General features: G+C 41.7%; 1 protein-coding gene across 6 annotated transcripts in view; it reads left to right on the top strand.

Moving 5' to 3' along the window:
- The first annotated feature begins 3,178 nt into the window (after positions 1-3,178).
- The window catches only part of LOC112247117 (semaphorin-6A), a 90,757-nt gene continuing 72,944 nt past the window's right edge, over positions 3,179-20,991 (top strand). For 4 of the 6 annotated variants that reach the window (XM_024415800.2, XM_024415797.2, XM_024415798.2 and 1 more), the window contains exon 1: positions 3,180-3,583. The gene's annotated coding sequence lies outside the window, so the exon portion shown is untranslated. Of the gene's footprint in view, positions 3,584-9,559; positions 9,678-20,991 lie in introns of all 6 variants that reach the window. The other 2 variants (XM_024415795.2, XM_024415794.2) reach the window with 2 other exon arrangements.

Here is a 20,991-nt window from a genome sequence, read left to right as displayed (position 1 = left end):
TGAGATTGATGCGCCTTTCCATTGAATATTGAGGGTCTTACTCTGGTGACATGAAGATCGATCCCTGGCAACCATTTGACAAATAAAAATAATCTAGTTTTTATCCATAATAATCTCATTATGTAGGCTTGCCTATCCGAACACTGTACCTGCGAGCATTTGGCTAGAGCCAAAGATTGAAGGGGTTTGATTAATCTTGCCTGAGCACCCGTGTGGGTGTGGTTTTATACGACGCAACACGGAGTGCTTGCATACAGCCGTGGTATATCGAATCAAATCAAATGTTATTAGTCATATGCGCCGAACACAACAGGTGTAGACCTTACAGCGAAATGCTTACTTTCAAGCCCCTAACCAACAATGCAGTTTAAAAAATATGAATAAGAATAAGAAATAAAAGTAACAAGCAGTTATAGAGCAGCAGTAAAAAAAAAACAATAGCGAGACTATATACAGGGGGTACCGGTACAGAGTCAATGTGCGGGGGCAACGGATAGTCGAGGTAATTGAGGCAATATGTACATGTAGGTTATTAAAGCGACTATGCATGGATAATAACAGAGAGCAGCAGTGGCGTAAAAAGGGGGGGCAAAGCAAATAGTCTGGGTAGCCATTTGATTAGATGTACAGGAGTCTTATGGCTTGGGGGTAGAAGATGTTTAGAAGCCTCTTGGACCTAGACTTGACGCTCCAGTACTGCTTGCCGTGCGGTAGCAGAGAGAACAGTCTATGAGTAGGGTGGCTGGAGTCTTTGACAATTTTTAGGGCCTTCCTCTGACACCGCCTGGTATAGAGGTCCTGGATGGCAGAAAGCTTGGCTCCGGTGATGTACTGGGCCGTATGGACTACCCTCTGTAGTGCCTTGCGATCAGAGGCCGAGCAGTTGCCATACCAGGCAATGATGCAACCAACGCTCTCGATGGTGCAGCTGCAGAACCTTTTGAGGATCTGAGGACCCATGCCAAATATTTTCTGTCTTCATGACTGTCTTGGTGTGCTTGGACCATGTTAGTTTGTTCGTGATGTGGACACCAAGGAATTTGAAGCTCTCAACCTGCTCCACTACAGCCCCGTTGATGAAAATGGGGGTGTGCTCAATCCTCCTTTTCCTGCAATCAACAATCAACTCCTTTGTCTTGATCACGTTGAGGAAGAGGTTGTTGTCCTGGCACCACACGGCCAGGTCTCTGACCTCCTGCCTATAGGTTGTCTCATCGATCAGGCCTACCACTGTTGTGTAATCGGACAAGCGTCGGAGCCGGTGTAGTACGATCTGATCTTAGTCCTATATTTACACTTTGCCCGTTTGATGGTTCGTCAGAGGGCATAGCGGGATTTCTTATAAGCTTCAAGCGTTAGGGTCCTGCTCCTTGAAAGCGGCAACTCTTTTTCCCTCTGGTTGCACGTTTAATAAGCTGATAGAATTTTGGTAAAACATTAAAGTCCCCGGCCACTCGGAGCCCCACCTCTGGATAAGCGTTTTGCTGTTTGCTTATGGCAGTGCACAGCTCATTGAGTGCGGTCTTAGTGCCAGCATCGGTCTGTGGTGGTATGTAGACAGCTACGAAAAATACAGATAAAAACTCTCTAGGTAGATAGTGTGGTCTACAGCTTATCATGAGCTACTCTACCTCAGGTGAGCAAAACGTTGAGACTTCCTTAGATATTGTGCACCAGCTGTTGTTTACATATATACATAGTCCGCTACCCCTTGTCTTACCAGACTGCTGTTCTATCCTGCCGAGACGGTGTATAACCAGCCAGCTGTATGTTGATAATGTCATAGTTCAGCCACGACTTCATGAAGCAAAAGATATTACAGTTTTTAATGTCCCGTTGGTAGTTTAATCTTCCTCATAGGTTGTCGATTTTATTTTCCAATGATTGCATGTTAGCTAATAGAACTGTGGGGACGAGGGCAGGGGGGGTTTATTTGATCGCCTACGAATTCTCAGAAGGCAGCCCAACCTCCGTCCTCTTTTTCTCCGTTGTCTCTTCGCACAAATGATGGGGATTTGGGCCTGTTCCCGGGAAAGCAGTATGTCATTCACGTCAGGCTCATCGGACTCGTTATAGGAAAAAAAAAAAAAGCTTCTGCCAGTTTGTGGTGAGTAATCGCTGTTTTGATGTCAAACAGTTATTTTCCATCATAAGAGACGGTAGCAGCAACATTATGTACAAAATAGTTTACAAATATTGGCCATACCACAAACCCCTCAGGTGACTTATTGCTATTATAAACTGGTTACCGACGTAATTAAAACAGTAAAAACTGATGTTTTGTCATACGATATATCACGGCTGTCAGCATTCAGGGTTCAAAGTACCCAGTTTATGAATTATAATAGCACGCCTATAATACAATTTGTTACAGTAAGCATCTGGACTAGTGGCTATCTGGGACACAATTAACATTGTCATCACAGGTGGTCTGTTATTAGCCTACATAAAGTAAACAACTCCCATGCTGAGCATGAGCCATTATGAATCCTTGGCCTTCTTAGAGTGTAAGCCTCTGGTTGCAGATGGTCAGCCTGATTTCAATGTGCCTTGCTTCCATCCAGAGTATAACATGTTTTTTTTTAGGTGTAGAAGACTCCAAACAAAAGTAGCTGCAACTTCAGCAGGATTTGCTGTTATTCTGATAAGGGGCCCAAAACTGATCTGCTTCTGTGTTATGTGGAACCGACTGAAGGGCGATTATAAACACTGTGCAGTGGCTGGAGAGGATGGGACCACCGGAGTGGGGTCTCCCATTGATGAAGACAAGAGAGGCTTTGAACCTGGTTGCATTCATTCCCTTTCGCATTGACTGGGCTCAAAGCAATAGGGGTACCAATGCGTAACTGTGGGCATCATCATTGTCACCCCAATATTGTTTCTGACACTTTGTGTGCGAGCCAGAAAGGGTTCCCTTTTCCATATAGAATAAATACAGTTTGTTGTAATGTTGTTGTCTCTCTTTTAAACTAATAATACAGCCTACACAATCATTATATTTAGCCATTTAGCCTATAGTGGTTTATTTTTTTGAATTGTGTATTTTCGAATTGTGTATTTACATACCAATGTAAATTCTAAAAATACAGTCGTCCATAAAGTGGCACCCATGAAACAAAAGATCCTGTTTCACTAGCACACTCCAGTCTAGGGCGTATAGCTCCTCCCTGTGTGTAGCGGGTGACAGCTGGGATCGCTGTGCACTAGTAAGAAGGCTTCATCTCGAAATAGGATGACCTGCAGCTTTTGTAGCGGGACTGAGTTGGCTTTCCACGAATGGTTCGGAACCCTCAATTGTTAGTTAGTGGATTCCAGGTTGTCTTGCTCAGTTTTCTCAAAGGAGTTTTTAAAACCGCTGGGTTTCAAGTGGATTTCCGATGGATATTCCGATTTGAAGAGTTGTGTAGGCTACAAGCGCGGCATGTAACAAAAAAAAATCTCAAGAGGTTTAGAAAAGTAGCGTTTCGCATTGTTTTTTCGAAATGACCATTGTCTGAGCTGCTTTAGGAACATTATTTTGAATGGATTAATAAAAGGACGAACGATACATTTACCCCAAGGCATTTCCATTCATGAGCTGAAGGTATTGTATTTTTATTCTCTAACTTTGTATGTGCATAATAGTAATCTATTTATTTGGAACCTATGGCTATAATGTTTTCCCAATCACTACTAGGACAAGTGCACACCTAGGCGCCTGCAACAAGGTAACGAACTATACGTCACTTCAGTAACTTTATAATTATATATTTCTGTTGCAGTTAATGAATAACAATTCATTGGGGAAATGTACAATTATTTCGTAAAGATAATAGTTATTTTGGCAATTTAAATATGAGATGTTTGTGCGTAAATACGTATTGACGCGTATTTATCCAAGCTGGATCAGGTCCATTCCATTGCATTTAGAATTACTGCGTGCTTACAAAGCTTCAGAAATGAGCCTATATGTTATTATAGACAACTCTGCGACAATTTCCCCAGGTGATGAAAGCGTTTATAATTTCAACGTCTGAAATGTATGGAGACAAACTCTCCGTTGCTTTTAGTGTGCTGTGAACTGATAGGCTACAGGACTCAGCATTATAAACTACTTGGATAATTTGCACTGCCCTTCGTTGTTGGCCCCTCCATGGTAGCGTAATGTAGAGATGCAATTCTCATGTGTGAGAAGAAAGACAGGCATTTCCATGTTCAGTGCTGGTAAAACGAATATTTCACCTGTGTCTTTCCAGGTGGAAAATACGCTATTTCAATCTATAGGCTTTTATCTGTCTTCAACACGAATCATACATTATTTATGGCTGTGGAGTTAATTGTAGCTATGTCATTAATTTCGTTTCATTTTTATCTACCCACAATTTAGAGACTGAAATGTCTTAACTGGTGTAATATGGCTGTAGTTACATCACTTCTCTCTCACACACACATTAGAGAGAGAGAGAGAGAGAGAGAGAGAGAGAGAGAGAGAGAGAGAGAGAGAGAGAGAGAGAGAGAGAGAGAGAGAGAGAGAGAGAGAGAGAGAGAGAGAGAGAGAGAGAGAGAGAGAGAGAGAGAGAGAGAGAGAGAGAGAGAGAGAGAGAGAGAGAGGAGTGAAGCATTGTCCACATAGGGTTTGTTGAGTGACTCCAGGCTTTAAAGGTCATTTCAGGGCGGGTCACTGTTGTAATTGCTCCATTGGGCACACGTGTTATCAAATATGTTTTACATGTAATGTATTTCCTTTAGAAAGGGATATGGCTGGTGCAACACAATGACTTTTCCCCCTTTGTTCAACCTAATATATAACATAAATATAATGGAATATTTCATGTTAATATAACACATTTTTTTTCATTTTGCTCCATGTTGAAATTTCTCTTTGACTTTTCCAAAATTCTTAAATTGGGTTTCAAGCAAATAAATAAATTCCCTGTAAATCAAAAAAGTTTGTTCATTAACATTAAATAATACCTCCAAACACAATCTTTACAAAAAACATTAATATTTGTGACGCATTTCAGGAAACTAGGCATATGTCACAGGTCACTACTTCACATAAATTACAAGCTTAGTCATTTCAAATGTTGCTATATAAGACCAATTTGAGCCGGTCAGTCACATTTATTGACCACAATATTGTAACCAACTGACGATCATTGTATCAATGGAAACCTTGCGTTTAATCTTGTATGATGAATACAACAGAACACATTAACTGGAATGACATTCACTCTCAGGGATGGCCAAAACGAACAAACTGAAAGCCACGCCCCCAATAAGCCATGCCTCTAACTCTTCTGATTGCCCTCAATGCTATATTGCCCCAACCGCTATACAATGGGCATGCGCATGAGGTGTCGAAAGCAATTTAGAAGCATTCCTTAAATTTAAAAAAATTACCGAAACATAACGTTAGATCAATAATTCAATAAAAGCACCTCAGATGAACAACAGTGCCATCTCACTTTTTACAGTGATATACTGAAAGCTGTGTTTAGGTGCAGTACAGAGGCCCCATTCAACACCCAGGGCTGCTAACACCTCGGCTCTCTCAGCCATTTCTCCCTCTCTTCAACCAGTTTGAAGACGTCTGGCTTGCTGTACTTGCAAAGGGACTCTAGTCAAGGGATGTTTCTCAATGTGTATAGATGCTCCATGGCCTGTGTTGATAACATCAAAACCATAAGGAATAGGGCTAAATGCCTGTGAACAAAAATATATATATATTTTTTTTTTACAGTAATATATGATATTTGAGGGAATTACTTTTAAGATGAGTGTGTCTTGTAAAAACACATTGATAGGAAAAAAGTACACAATACATTATTTCATGAAATCACTCCAAAAAATATTTGATGCGTTTCCATCCTCTTCACTAGCCCATGGAGATAAGGTCTAACAGTTAAGATGAGATGAGATACTGTAGGTGGGCTATCCGTGTGTGGAATACAATCCAGTATTGCTACAGTGGTGCGCAATAATCCTGGAGCCATTTTGAAACACCTGCCATAAATGCTAGACTGTTTACAAGACATACACGAAAAGCAGACCATACTGCTATTGATGTATGTGTACATGTGTGCCTGTCACTGTGTGACTAACTACCTTTGGAGAAAGCATCGTTTTTTTGTCACGGTAGAAAAAAAGGGGAAACACAAAACATCAGCATGCATTGTGGGTAACCACTGTTTGGAGCAATGCTCTGTGGAGCATTTGATCTGCAGCTTCCTAACAATAGCAATGAGGTTGGCATTGTGTGTGACTGATGTGGATTTGTCACACTGGTGTGCTTGTATACACTGTGCAGGGGTGTAAGTTGGTATTTACATTTGTCAGTCAAGGACAGATAGACGTGCTTGGTATTGAATAATTGATAAATGGCGTGCCTATGTGAAATGAATTGCACTCAATTACGCAAAGCGAGGCCATGTTAATCATTGATTCAAATTCAGTGTCAATGCGGTAGGTCGAGTAGAATTGTGTATTTATGCATATTTTATGATTGCATGTTTAATTCATGTTTATCCAGTGTGATTTAGAATTTATTGTAATCAATTAGAGTGTATGAGAGCATTACAATCCTCACACTCATCAAAATGTGATTTATTTATGATATATATATATATATATATATATATATATATATATATATATATATATATATATATATATATGTACACACAGTATATTAGAGCATTGAAAATTGTAGTTGTAAATTATGGTTCAATCATTTAAAAAACAGCTTTCATTGCATTTTATTCGTGCTCCATTAGTAGTCCACTGATAGCAGAATCATATACATTTTAATACCATAATCCTGTGGGGAAATTACATCTCATATGTAGGATATAGGCTATGTTTCGATGTGAACATTAACCGGTTTTCGCTCTAGCGCCTTTCACCTTTTTGCCAAATGCAAAATTCTAATTTTGTGCGTCTGTGGGGATATTTTCTTCAAAAACTAATTTTCCATGAGCATCTCTCTGTGTGCCTCCTGCTGATAGAAAATGATAAACACCTAGCATCCTCCAACCACCCCCATAATAGAATGGTGCCATACTCAGATGAAACCAAGAGCGTGCTGGTGTTCAGAAGCTGCATGACATTTAGAGAAGGTTTTCTTCCGCTCATCAGTCCCCTTATTGCAAATATCATGACATCATGTTTTGTGGGAAAGCTCCACTCTAAGGTGAAATCGCATCCCATTATATTAAAAACCTGACCATTGATCTGACAATAATGAATTAAATGAAATGTATTTGGTTGTGGGACATATGGTTCATTCTGTTCTGTACATTACGCCTCATTTCAAGTGTACTGATTTGTTAACATCATTGCTGTTGTAGCTTAGCCTCTGTTTCTCACCTTGCATTAACTCCCCAGGCTCTCAATACACTATATATTTTTTTAAATTAGTAGGCCTTGTGTAAAATTCCCTTCCCTTAGACTCATTAAATTAACATAATTGAGGGCATTTTTAGCGCCAGAAAAGCCAAAGGCTTACAGTATGAAGCTTTTGGACAGAACCTCTTAAGTCAATGGCTGAATTGGCAGACTGTCTGTTGGCATGTTCACTGTTGCTCTTTGGCAAGACTTTGTTTATGGAAATGTATTAAATGAAATTGTGATGAGAGGAGAGTTGACGTAGCCAAACTGCTTGCATCATAGATGTTATCAGAGATGATCCACCTGTCTCTGCAATGGGGTTTTATTGTCTGCAAACAAACTAGAAACTGTCTTAGATAGACAAGTGTTGATAAGGGTCTAATGTGATGCCAGACATCACATAGCATTTGGTATGCAAATAGTTAAATGTCTTGAATGTGTACTGTACTTATACAGGTAAGTGGCCATGAGTCACAAACGCTGCTCGCTGTGAACACTCATTATGAACAACTGTGGCTTCCAGTTATAGTTAGCTCATTGGCTGCTTCCGGTTGTGGTCAGCTCTCATTGGCTGCCCATGAAGTATGCATTGATGCTCATGTAGGACTACATGGTTCTACAGCAGCCTGTTCTGCGGGTGTTCAATGACTCTTTGTTTAGGGGGTGTTCCATGATCCTGTGCTGAGGGGGTGTTCCATGATCCTGTGTTGAGGGGGTGTTCCATGACCCTGTGTTGAGGGGGTGTTCCATGACCCTGTGTTGAGAGGGTGTTCCATGACTCTTTGTTAAGGGGGTGTTCCATGACCCTGTGTTGAGGGGTGTTCCATGACTCTTTGTTGGGGGTGTTCCATGACTCATTGTTGAGGGGTGTTCCATGACTCTTTGTTGAGGGGGTGTTCCATGACTGTTTGTTGGGGGTGTTCCATGATTCTTTGTTGGGGGTGTTCCATGACTCTTCTTTGAGGGGGTGTTCCATGACTCTTTGTTGAGGGGGTGTTCCATGACCCTGTGTTGATGGGGTGTTTCAATGACCCTGTGTGGAGGAGATGTTCCATGACCCTGTGTTGATGGGGTGTTTCAATGACCCTGTGTTGAGGGGGTGTTCCATGACCCTGTGTTGCAGGGGTGCATATTGCCTGCGTCGCAAGGCCCTCTTTCCTCCTTCCGTGCCGCGGTGTGTGGCGGTGAATCACAGAGAGGGGTGTACATCTGTCCCCCTCCCCAGGCCCACTGCGATTGGCACAGCATTTCTCATCTATTAATCATGGAGGCTGCTCTCTTGTTCGGTTGCCATAGTTTCAGGGTCTGAGATGGTGTTGGGGTGCCTGGAGAAGGCCAGGAGAGATTGCAGGGCAGCACTCGGAGCAGCCTCTCTACCTGGGTGTGTGCTTGAAGAGGCAAAATGGTTTGCAATTTCATCTCAAAGCAGTATGCTCCCTCTATAGAAGGATGAATCAAATGTAAGGAGGGTTTTCCAGTAGAGTTCATACCTGGAATCATGTGTCCTTCACTTAAGAGGCTGAAGCTATGTCTACTGTAAACCAAACAAGCCTTATTGTCCTTTGTTTACAATGGGTGACTCAGAGATAGAATTGGCTTCCACTATTACATAGAATGTGTTTGGAGAGATTGATGTTGTTATCTGTTTTTTTCATTTTTTAAAGTGGATGTTGGGGAATTTTGAGACCACTTTCCATTATAAAATGTATTTTTACTATCAGTATGTTGAGATGATCAGTGTTGAACATTTATTTTTGAATTCCTCTAAGATGGTCTTTCTTGGTCATGTTGTACCTCCCAAAGGAGTCTGTAATCTCTGCTGTCTTGTAATGATTTAATGTGGCCATATTGTTGCTGTGCTTCATCACATTACACCTTGCCAGTGGGTATTTTCAGTGAAACTAGTGTCTAGTGGGAAAATCAGTCTCTAATCATGGGACTTTCTTCACGGCCTTTCATGTGGGCCACATTAAGAAGAAAGAACCTTGTCATTGTCAGTGCCATTGGGCTGAAATCCAAGCTGAGGGTGATTTAGATGCTGCAATTCTCTCATCTGGGTGACCTTTCTGGAGGGAATCATACCATGAGAAATGGGCTGTTTGCTCAACTTACCTATGTAGATGTTTTATGGCTTTGAAGTGATATGTTTGTAGACTCAGTGACATCATCTTGTTATCATTCTCCTGTGCAGGTGGCTGGTGTGGGTGCAGGGCTGCTGGACTCTAGAAGGGTTAGCTGACAACATAATGAAAAGGATGTTCGTGCGTCGATGGGGCAGAAGTGTGTTATCATTCTGGACGATCACATAGGTACCAACAATGACAAGAAGCTGCCATGTTGGGAATCGCAGGTGGCTCATTTCAGCCCGTTGGATCTTGTTATTGGTATCATGTCTTGTTTTGAGGGGTTTTGACTGATGTCATGTCAATGCTAATATTGCAAAACATTTGATAGCTAGCTAACCAACAACTGCAACGATGTATTTAAGAGTCAACAAGTGCTCATTGTTCAAATGTATTTATGTTTTCAATACAATTTGGAACAGAAATATAGTTTATATGTTGTCATTAATCATTTGATTCTAAGCCAAACTGTAAGTTCTGCTCCACGGTTCAATAACCCACCCGTCTATTGTAGGTATTGATATTTGTGTGGAGAAATGCACCTTGTGCAAAGTGATATGTGATTGATGTTACTCCCAAAGGCCAGGTCTATCTCAAAAGCTTAATCAAGCACACCGGTGGTTAGTAAGTGTTATTTAATACATCAGATGTCATTTGTAATGCCCCCCCAAGTCATGTCAACTTTCAGACGATGACAGAGTATTTGCAATAGTGCTCTATGAGGTATTTCCATATTTCTAAGTTTACCCATATGAAAGCAATCTCAGCAATTTACCAGTTGTAGAATTGGACTACATGGTTCTACAGCAGCCTGTCCTTATGTGAAGATACATTTGTAAAACTAATTGACAAATAGATTTTTCAATGCTAATATTGCAAAACATAATTTAGTCTACCAACAATGTTACTAAAGACATAGAAGAAAAAATATACACCACAAAGAAATGTATTCACCATCCCTCAAATCTGGGGGAAAAACAGGTCTTACTATTAGGGCACAGTTGTTGGTGGACTACATTAAGAGAACCGCCTGAACCCCCCTCCAATCAGGACTAAAAAGTGAACAGTAATACCTCTGTGTGTACATTTATGACATATCTAGTGAACAAATTGCAGCCATGTGGCGTGGTCATGTGACTGATAGTAGAAGCGCATGACCACAAGGCCCCCAGTGTTTCAGCACTAGTTCCTGCCTGTCCGTCATCTCATGTGGAGCGGTGGGCTGGGAACACTTATCATCACTCTCACAGAGGCCACACAATGCCCCCTCGCTCACGTTTCACTCATCCAAGAGAAGAACAGCTAGGTTCCTTGGCCAGCCCTGATTAAATGTATGGCAGCGGATGCTGTATTGCTTCATGCATAGTGATGTGTTCATTGTCTCAATTCTAATTTTATTAGTCGCGCTGCATGTTTCATTCATGTCTTTACATCCTGTGTACAACCGACAAATCTGCTCTTTATTGATAATGCTGCTAAGACAATTCAATGCTAGCTGATTTAATTGGGTTTGGAGACAGTATTAAGATGCATGGCCCTGTGGGTAGTCTTCTGATGTAGCAGTCAGAGGGAATATGGTTTGACTTCAGAAACAGTCAGATAATCTGGTAGACCGAGCATTCTGTCATTTGTTTTCTTCCCCATGCTGTTTATATAACAGTTGAAACAGGTTCCTCAACGACAGTCCATTTTAAGTAGCTTGTGAATTAGGAAAAATTACCATCAGCAATTCATTAGTCACCCTCTCTTAGGTTACGGTGGGCTCCTCTGTCAGCTGATTATAGCATGTTGAGCTAATTCAAGGTAACCCGAGAGGAAGGGAGGAGATGATCTCCAGGCAGTGCAGCACAGCTCCTGTTCATCATCTGACCTACATAAGAGAAGAATCCTCTTGTATTGTTGCTTCTGGAGAACAGTACCTCTCTCTACCACTCCCTTCAGGGTGCTGTGACTGTTTATGTCCCTCTGAGGTGCAGCCTGCCTGCGTCCATACTGGGTTTGTGTCCCAGTGCCAGCTAGCCAGCTAGCTAAATTCCCCTGCATGGTTCATATAGGGAGATGTTATCTAAAGCAAACACCATTTCATGCAGCCTCGGCAGATAAGATGGGTCGTTGCTGTTAAATAGTGGCGCCGTTGTGCAGTCACTAATTTCTCACACTAACAGGTGAATGGCTTAATGTGGCCTTTTGTTCCACAGGCTGGCTGCTCATGACTGTGGCTGAGACATTGGTAAATGAACGGTCAAAGATAACGGACACTGTATTTAAGGTGACGTGATGTTGAATCAAGGTTTTCACTTCCAAAATATAATGTTGATCATTGAAGGAATTAGCCAATGATTGGTGAAAGAGTTGGCCATGTTGTCACTCCATGTCATTCCACAAAAGCAGATTAATTGAGTTACTGATTTCCAATAGTTTGATGCTCCTTCTCATTATTTTCTGGAAGTCATCTGCTTTTCAACTGATATCATCCTAGAAGTCTCACCTAGATGTAGCTACTCTATCTTGGGAAAATCAGCTACAGTATCTCTTAGGAATGGTTGTGTTTGTTGGAGAGTAACAGCCAACCACCAGTCTAATTACAGGACCCCATATGTCTCACCTCCACCATGAGTATAATAAGACGTGACTTTCTATTCGAGTGCTCATTGCTTTCCCCTAAGGCAGTGCAGACAGTTATTACTGCATCACGGTAATTTCCATGGCTGTAATGCTGGACTAATTGCTAGAGTAAATACTACCTCTGCATCGGTCTACAATATTTCCTGAATGGAAGTGTGAACGGCGTGTGCCTCTAGTCTTTCCCCACCGTTTTAGTCTCTAATTCTCCTTGCCACCCTATTGAATTTGAAGAGAGCTTGTTTAAGTTTCATTTAGTTTTTGTTTAGTTACATTTATTTGCACCAAAGAAAGCAAGTGATAAACAACCATACAGATTGAAAAAAATGAGGTTGGAAGCCCAAGGGCTGGCTTTACAATCAGTACAAAAATAAAAAAAGGTTTGTTAAAACAGAAAACAAAACCTACTAATTATAAATGTATAAATTAATTGATCAGTAATCACAAACTATTTGTTTTGTTTAAATGTGTGTGTGTGTGCAAATGTGTGTGGGAGAGTTAGTCTTCATGGAGGAGATTACTTACAGTCTGATCCTCAGTCTTCGCTTGAAGTTATTGAGGGATGATGATGTTTTGGCAACGTGAAGATAAGAATTCCAGAGTATGGTACCTCTGTATCTGATAGAGAATTGACCATGTGAGGTGCGGCAGTGGGGAGGGGAGGGGGGGGGTGAAGGTTATCACAGTGTCTTGTGTTATATACAGTACCGGTCAAAAGTTTTAGAACACCAACTCATTCAAGGGATTTTCTTTATTTTTACTATTTTCTACATTGTAGAATAATAGTGAAGACATCGAAACTATAAAATAACACATATGGGATCATGTAGTAACCAAAAAAAGTGTTAAACAAATCAAAATATATTTTATATTTGAGATTCTTCAAAGTAGCCACCCTTTGCCTTGAGGACAGCTTTGCACACTCTTGGCATTCTCTCAACCAGCTTCATGAGGTAGTCACCTGAATTGCATTTCAATTAACAGGTGTGCCTTCTTAAAAGTTAATTTGTGGAATTTCTTTCCTTAAGGTGTTTGAGCCAATCAGTTGTGTTGTGACAAGGTGGTGGTATACAGAAGATAGCCCTATTTGGTAAAAGACCAAGTCCATATTATGGCAAGAACAGCTCAAATAAGCAAAGAGAAACAACAGTCCATCATTACTTTAAGACATGAAGGTCAGTCTATACGGAAAAATCCAATAACTTTTAAAGTTTCTTCAAGTACAGTTGCAAAAACCATCAAGAGCTATGATGAAACTGGCTCTCATGAGGACCGCCACAGGAATGGATGACCCAGAGTTTCCTCTGCTGCAGAGGATAAGTTCATTAGAGTTACCAGCCTCAATAATTGCAGCCTAAATAAATGCTTCACAGAGTTCAAGTAACAGACACATCTCAACATCAACTGTTCAGAGGAGACTGTGTGAATCAGGCCTTCATGGTCGAATTGCTGTAAAGAAACCACTAATAAAGGACACCAATAATAAGAAGAGACCTGCTTGGGCCAAGAAACACGAGCAATTGACATTAGACTGGTGGAAATTTGTTCTTTAGTCTGGAGTCCAAATTAGATTATTTTGGTTCCAACCGCCATATCTTTGTGAGATGCCGTGTGGGTGCACGGATGTCCGCATGTGTATTTCCCACTATAAAGCATGGAGGAGGAGGTGTTATGGTGTGGGGGTGCTTTGCTGGTGATAATGTCTGTGATTAATTTCGAATTCAAGACACACTTAACCAGCATGGCTACTGTACCACAGCATTCTGCAGCCATATGCCATCCCATCTGTTTTGGGCTTAGTGGGACTATAATTTGTTTTTCAACAGGACAATGACCCAACACACCTCCAGGCTGTGTAAGGGCTATTTTACCAAGAAAGAGAGTGATGGAGTGCTGCATCAGGGGTCCTGTTCTCCACAATCCCCGACCTCAACCAAATAGAGATGGTTTGGGATGAGTTGGACCGCAGAGTGAAGGAAAAGCATCCAACAAGTGCTCAGCATATGTGGGAACTCCTTCAAGACAGTTGGAAAAGCATTCCAGGTGAAGCTGGTTGAGAGAATGCCAAGAGTGTGCAAAGCTGTCCTCAAGGCAAAGGGCGGCTATTTGAATTCCATATGTGTTATTTCATAGTTTTGATGTTTCACTATTATTCTTCAATTGTAGAAAATAGTAAAAATAAAGAAAAACCCTTGAATGAGTAGGTGTTCTAAAACTTTTGACCAGTAGTGTAGATGGATTTCAGAATTAAGCTGGAAGAATCCATTGAAGGGTTTAGGTAAACTATCTGAGAGGTAGGGGTATTTGTAGATGAAAGTTCATAATTGCCGTACATTAACATCGTAAATAGACAAGATATTGAGTTTCTTAAACAAAGGTGCAGATGGAGCCAGGTAATTAGAGGAGGTGGCTAGTCTTGCACATTTCTTTTGTATGATGAGTAATTTGTGTAGGTAGGAGGCATATGTACTGCGGTTGGAGGAATATTGATTGTTCCCAATAGAATGTTAGTAAAATCCAGGGTGCTTTTTATAGCCATTAGTAATGATTATTTATTCACTTGGATGCATTGTATTACATCTGGGAGGTTATTGAGCTGACACTGAGATACTAATCAATGAAAACATTAATAGCCCTGTTTGTCCTGTGCCTTCTCACTCCCCCAGAGCCAAAAGCTTTGACCTAGGAACTCATGAGATGTTCAAATGGACAATTATGTTTTTCATCGTCATGTGGGTTGTCATGAGAACGGCCTTTCCCTAGAAGACAATAACATTGAAATAGGCCCAAGAGCAGATCATTATACAGAAGACTTGAGTTAGGAAAAGAAAGCCTAACATACAATTGAAAAAACAACTTCAAGTTTAACTTGAAAATACTCATCAAAAAATAAATATACCTGTATCTTTGTATTGGATTACATGGATATAGACCTCCATCCTTAGTTTCTAGAGTTGGGCTCTTAAGTTCAACTAGATGCCAAATAAAGCCAGTGACAACACAAGGCTTTTATGGCATTGTGATGGTTGAAACTTAAGATGACGAACCCAGTTATAAAACAGTTGTTGTTGCTGTTGTGTTAAAGTGCCCTCTGGGTGGTAGGGCATGGGCTAGGTTTGTGAGCCAGGGCTCTGGTATCTAATGGGTAGGGCATGGGCTAGGTTTGTGAGCCAGGGCTCTGGTATCTAATGGGTAGGGCATGGGCTAGGTTTGTGAGCCAGGGCTCTGGTATCTAATGGGTAGGGCATGGGCTGGGTTTGTGAGCCAGGGCTCTGGTATCTAATGGGTAGGGCATGGGCTGGGTTTGTGAGCCAGGGCTCTGGTATCTAATGGGTAGGGCATGGGCTAAGTTTGTGATCCAGGGCTCTGGTATCTAATGGGTAGGGCATGGGCTGGGTTTGTGAGCCAGGGCTCTGGTATCTAATGGGTAGGGCATGGGCTGGGTTTGTGAGCCAGGGCTCTGGTATCTAATGTGTAGGGCATGGGCTAGGTTTGTGATCCAGGGCTCTGGTATCTAATGGGTAGGGCATGGGCTGGGTTTGTGAGCCAGGGCTCTGGTATCTAATGGGTAGGGCATGGGCTAGGTTTGTGAGCCAGGGCTCTGGTATCTAATGGGTAGGGCATGGGCTGGGTTTGTGAGCCAGGGCTCTGGTATCTAATGGGTAGGGCATGGGCTGGGTTTGTGAGCCAGGGCTCTGGTATCTAATGGGTAGGGCATGGGCTGGGTTTGTGAGCCAGGGCTCTGGTATCTAAGGGGTAGGGCATGGGGTATAAATTATCTGCTGTGACATGTGCTGGGGGCCAGATATCCTAGTGGTCAGAAAAGTGTCTGATCCTGTGGAAGACAGAGCGGTCATGTTTCCTTTGTGTTGTTGGAGTCATATGTCTGCTAGACCTCAGGCCTCATGACGTCCCACTGTATCGGAAATGGTGTATCCATATATGGGACATGTTTTTGTCAATGGGACTAGAACTGATTACAGTTGTCAACAGATTGCGTTTCCACCTGCCCCATAGGGTTAGGGTTAGAGTTAGGGTTAGAGTTAGGGTTAGGATTAGAGTTAGGATTAGAGTTAGGGCTAGGATTAGAGTTAGGGTTAGAGTTAGGGTTAGAGTTAGGGTTAGGATTAGGGTTAGATTTAGGGTTAGAGTTAGGATTAGAGTTAGGCTTAGAGTTAGGGTTAGAGTTAGGGTTAGGATTAGGGTTAGAGTTAGGATTAGAGTTAGGATTAGAGTTAGGGTTAGAGTTAGGGTTAGAGTTAGGATTAGAGTTAGGCTTAGAGTTAGGATTAGAGTGAGGGTTAAAGTTAGGATTAGAGTTAAGGTTAGGGTTTGGGTTAGAGATAGAGTTAGAGATAGAGTTAGGGTTAGGGTTTCATAGGTCGGGATGTAAACTAGAAGTTGATCACAATAACCTTCAGCAAACTTCTGCCCAAAACAGATCAAATGAATAGATAAGACAAATAGACATGTGTTATGTATAGGGCCAACCACATGATATTTCCTGTGTTCAGTTTCAGTCAATATGGATGCTGTTTGATGTAATGTGGTGGATCATTGTGTCAGAGAACTGATATGATAGAGAATCTGAACTAGGTCGTGGTATTGCATTCACCTCTATGTCTTCTAGTGAGGAAAAGGAATGGCATTGTTACATAAAGAGACATTTCTCTCTTTGCTGTTGCCTGGCCTCTCAGTGTGCTGTATGGTAGGTAGTTAATTCTGTGTGTGTATGAGGCTCCTGGGTGTACGTATGTGCGTGTGCATATCTCGGTGTGTGTGTCTGTGTGTGTGCCCCCTGTGAAGTAATTGTGCTTGAATCCTGCTCATACAGAGGCAGGGCACTCATTGTACACTTCAAATAACAGGGCTTGAGTACTGACAGTTTTGGCCCAGTGGAGATTTGTCAAGGTTATACATTATTCTGCAGTTTTCATATGGTAATCGTTTCCGAACTTGTTTTTCAAACAGAGTTGTTTTAATGAATAAAGTAGTCATTCATTGTTTGCTTCTTGATGGAATGTGACAGTCTGTACTGTTTACAGATGTAGGATCTTAATTTGAGCCAGTTTGCTTCAGCAGGAAAATAATAATTAATGGACATTTTGTAGGGGATACATTTTTCATAAAGGAAAATCAAGTCTGAAAATTTCAAATTGTAAATGACAAACTTCAGAAGCATTTTTTAAACCTCAAATACACTACAAGTTTTAAATGTCCTGCAACAGGGTGATCAAATTAAGATCCTACATCTGTAGGTGGCTTAATTGACCATAGAGGTTGAAGGGTAGAGAGGAGAAAGGACGAGGATACTTCATTATAGCCCACGCTTCACTGACATTTCTAGTTCATATAAAACCCATTGTTTTATTGGTAAACACAGAACAAGAGATGGCTTCCACTGAACTTCCCTCTTTTAATGAGGAACGTGTCAAGAATTATCATCATTATAAGTACATTTCTGTTGAGTTCCTATTTACTGTACACAGTAGCCATTACAATGACGGGGTTGAGGAACATTTGACAATACGTTTTTTTGTGCCGTTTATAAAAGCCTTGTAAATGAGTATGTGTTCTTCATCAAGGCAGACATCAGCTGTTTACGTGAGAGTTCCTAATCAATGTTATTAAGTCATTTTCCTGAAACCGAGAACACTGAGCGACCCCATTAGGTTTTGTTTATAACACTGAGTCCAAAGTGGATGGTTGTCGTAGTTGTATATGTCTATGGGAGATGTCTATGTCAGATTAAATCTATTCTGTAATGGCTGCAGAGACCAACTAAAATGCAAGGTGCAAGGCCACAGGAAGACTGGCAGTCCTCCTCCTTCCATCTGTCTCAACCAGGAGGTGGCCTGTAATCAAAGATGGCGACCGGTGATACTAGGTTTTCCATTATTTGGGTTAGCGGCACCCAATCTCTGTAGCTATTTTAAGGCACCCATGAACTTCCTATGCTGTGGGAACATTGAGTCATTGATGTATGGCAGCCAGCTCTGACTGTGGGGACCCACAAAGTAGCGGTTTCACCTTCATATTACATGTGAATCATGGCCAAAACGTTTAAATTACACCCTCAACTTCATGTGGCCTTCTCAACTTTTTTACTCAAGAACTCTGTTGAGTTTGATCATTTGATAATGTTGAATTGTATGCACTCAGAATCTACATAACTCTCTCTCTTTATATTCAGGTTGGTATTTCTCTGGCGTGTTGACTAAAACTAGGATAAAATGCTCACTGACTGACCAATGGTGCATTAAATAGCCTGCCTGAGCACGGTTGATTCTGAATAACTAAACCGTATGTGCATAACTTACCGTGAAGAAAACTCTTTCTCACCGAGTGTTTTTACTTGTCAGTGATTTGGAAGAGAGAGGAGAATGTTTGTGTAATGACTTTTACAGAGGTTTGTTTCCCTCAGAGTGGTACACAAAGGCCTGGAGTGTGGCATCGTTTTGGGTGATTCCACTGGCAGGAGAGTTAGCCTAGCGACAGTACCAGTGACATTTCCACAGTGGGAAGCCAGCTCTGGTGGAAGAGATCTCATGTCCAGATTTGGCCTGCATTCCAGACACTCCAGTTTAAGCCAATGGTCAGTCTGAACTATCTGGCCAGAGGTTAAAGAAGCGAGGGAATGAATCAAGGTTAGTCCTTGGGTCAGTTAGCATGTGGGTGTGGGTGGCTGTGCATAATGCCTGTATAAAAGTCATCTATATGAGAAAGAAGAATCATATTTCAAGGTCAATCCTGTGGTGTTGTAGATATTGCTGTAGTGGATATGCATATTGAGGAAATATGTTTTATGGGGAACAGACTGATGATAAACTGCTCATGAGGCTATTTTGGATATTGTAGTAGGACTGTTCGTGGGAGTATCTGGAGAATCTACAGAGATAAATGAGGCTGCTGCATTGTAGCAAAATGATGTCTGAAATGTACAATACCAACAAGAAGGATGCAGCACAACAACAAATATGGTCAAGCTTGAATGTAGAGTAATGTCTAGTAAGACATTCAGTGAATCCCAAACCATCCCCTTGCCCCTACCAACTCGCTCGGAGGGCCCTCCGTTGTCACGTGTTGCTGATGGAAACTCTGAGGGTGACTTCCAGAGAGTGTCGAGGGGATCAATGAACCGTTCAACGTCGGGAAACACTCGTGACTTGAATGAGGCAATTCATGTTCCACATTTAAATAATAAAATAAGCATGACACTAAAATTAACAAATTCCCCCCGTCCTTTTACAAGATAGAAGCCTCAGTAACAGTTAAACATTTAATTTGGGAGGTATTCCATCTGTTACGTGTGTCAAACCTCAAAATCAGTGCACGTGTCATATAATTAGGCACACCTCCCCATTCTTTTTCTATTAAATTGTGCAAACTCCAAACATATCACGGTGCGTGTTGTGATACCACTTCTCTCTGGAGCCTGCAGCCTTGATGGCTTGGTCGAAGTGGCTATCAGAGGGTCTAGGTTTGACGTCAAATGGCCATAAAAGCTGTTAATGAAAGACCACATCAGTTTTACTCACTCTACACATCACATTATTTGTCTCGTCCATGTTGTCCATCTGCAGGCTACGTCCAACAACACTTATGGCTTTGCTTATTCAGATCATGATTTTAAGACCGTGTTGTTGTTGTTAGTGTGACTTGGTGATTGGTGGGGAAATCCTCTTTAACGGACCTGGAAAACCAATGTGCTGCGAGACATGGCAACACAAACAAGGTATAGCATTTCATAGTGTAACTATGGTAACCAGACATATGCTGACCATGTCGTAGACTAGAAGACCTCAGGATGCACTGTTTGATATCACTAGCGGATGACAGTTAGGCTCCATAGGCATAACGGAGGTTATATGCGTGGACTGTTTGGGGGTCCCTCTATTCATTGGCCATGTCACCCCATGGGGGTTGGCTAATTGGTCGCCCCGGCTAGCTCCTTTTTGTTCACAAAGGCGTCGGACCCCATCCGTGGCGGTGGAGGGATTTAGAGAAGGGCCACATGGGGGGAAGAGGGAAGCAGGTTTCCCATACAAAGCTCTGCTGGGAATAGCCCGAGCCGAAGGGGGTCTTGCCGGTTTGGGGGAACAGATCCTGACAGTTGTTGGCCTCCACAAGTTATCCCTGACCCACATAGCCACCCATGTGTGAGCCGTTTCTTTACAGAGCTCCTCTCTCTTGAAACATTGAATTATGGGTGTTCCTGAATCTCCCTCCTTGTTTCTCCACTGGGAGCCAGAGGAGGCCCCATGTAGGCTGACATTGTTCCCCCCGACCCATGGACAATGAACTAGTTGGCTCCGCCAAGCAGAAGAGTGCTTCACTCAGGGAGAGAGTATTGATTATTCCTTACGCTGAATGTCTTCAGCTGCGCTAGGATACAGGGAGAAGTCGTTATTGCTCCTGAATCATGGCATCATTGACGTTAGTGGGTCTTTAACATACTCTATATTGATTACGCTGGGAGAAGAATAGCATGTTTTCTGAGGATAATGTGTTAATTAGCACCTGGTGTCTGAAAGCACAGTTAGAGACATTGCACTGCTGGGTAATGCAACGCTAGCAGCTCCAAGAAGGGAAACATTGAATGAGAAAAAGGTTAATGTTACTACTGCTGATTTTATGCCTTATGCTTTTTCATCCGTTTAGGAGTCATTGCTTTTTTTGTGTGAAGAAGCTGAAGACGTAGTCTTGATACTTCATCTTAAAGGCATAAAGACTATGAATGAATGAAATGTGAGCAATGAGTAGGTCATGGATCATTTAGAATTTCCCTCTTCTCCATTTGGCTATGATTAGTGTTCAATCTGAACGGTCTGATAACATATCATTTGTGAACGACTCTAGTAAATCAAGTGTCAACACA

This window comes from Oncorhynchus tshawytscha, linkage group LG04 (assembly GCF_018296145.1).
Source record: "Oncorhynchus tshawytscha isolate Ot180627B linkage group LG04, Otsh_v2.0, whole genome shotgun sequence".
Taxonomy (NCBI): Eukaryota; Metazoa; Chordata; class Actinopteri; order Salmoniformes; family Salmonidae; genus Oncorhynchus; species Oncorhynchus tshawytscha.
Note: the sequence above shows the minus strand (reverse complement) of the source record. Positions and strands in the feature narration are given on the sequence as shown.